We start from the raw sequence: 1,368 nt of genomic DNA on the forward strand, positions 1-1,368 counted from the left end.
AAATAAATAATATTGGTGTAAATTTACATGATTCAAACTTATAAATTTACACAATTTTACACAAACGAATTCGCGTCATTTTTAAGAAAATTGTATAAATTTTACATTTCTTTTTCTTCTTATTATACACTCATTCATATGAGTGCTCTTAATACTAGAAGTGTCTATTGATCTAAAATAATTGGTCATCGTAAATCAAAGGACACGTCTAGTGTCACCAATAGAGAGACACAGGGTTCAAATTATCTATCCCAAAGGACATATCCATTGTCTCCAAGAGAGATACTGATGGTTAAAAGTATCTATCCCACCGAACCATATTTTTATAAAGTATTTTACCCAAAACTGAAAAAACAAAACATCAAATCAGGCTCATGGCATTATATTCGTGCTAATTTGCTTGATGTGTAATATTATGTACACATAAAAATATATAATTTTGTATTACAATTTATCACATAATGTGATGTGATTAGTAAATATATGATAGTGAATCATGTAGAGATATATTTTTACCATTTACAACTCACCACGTGATGAGTTGTAGCACAAAATTATATATTTTTATTTGTCCTTACCGTTAGTCTCGCACGAAAATGAGGTCACTAAAAGGCTAAAACCTGAGGTGGCCTTGTTTGATTTTATTTGATTTTTTATATTTATACATGGCTCTAAAGATAGACACGTAGGCAGTTCCGTAATCTTACAAAGAAAAAAGAAAAAAGCTGTAAATAATCCCAACCAAGTAAAATCAAACCTAGACCCCACTAAAAGTCAATAAGCACCAACACTCCACCACTGCTGTGATCCACCACACTGACCCACTTCCATTGCCGGCACCACGGCGAATCTAAGACCGAGTCGTTTTCCACGGTGGACCCTACTCCTCAGCCTTCAGTATTAATATCTCCATTAAAATATTATATACAAACATGCGACCAAAAAGAATAAAAAAACACTAATTTTATTGTGTTACAGGCTGTGTAACTTAAAAAATCGTACTTTTATCCAAAAAACAAACATTAAAAAAACTCCACTTACAAAATATCTCTAAGGTGAAAGGTCCAGTAATCATATATAAATCCCCAAAATTCAAGTAGCTTACAAAAGTCATTCTTCTTCTCCAAAAAAATAAAAAAAAGTTGTCTCAGATTCGGCTCAAATTTGCCTCAAAATGCTAGTCCTTGATATTTGGAACAGTTTTTGCCCTCTGTATGGAAATTTTGACCATTGAAGGCCGAAAAGTTCAGGTATTATAAGAACTTTTTAAGCAAAAAAAAAGTTTTTTTTAATAATTTTTTTTTAAACTACTCTCCCAACCTCCTTCTTATGTGGGGTAGTTGCACTGGATCGTTTTTTTTTTTTTTT

This window comes from Quercus suber, unplaced genomic scaffold (genome assembly GCF_002906115.3).
Source record: "Quercus suber isolate HL8 unplaced genomic scaffold, Cork oak 2.0 scaffold_1681, whole genome shotgun sequence".
In the NCBI taxonomy this organism is placed as follows: Eukaryota; Viridiplantae; Streptophyta; class Magnoliopsida; order Fagales; family Fagaceae; genus Quercus; species Quercus suber.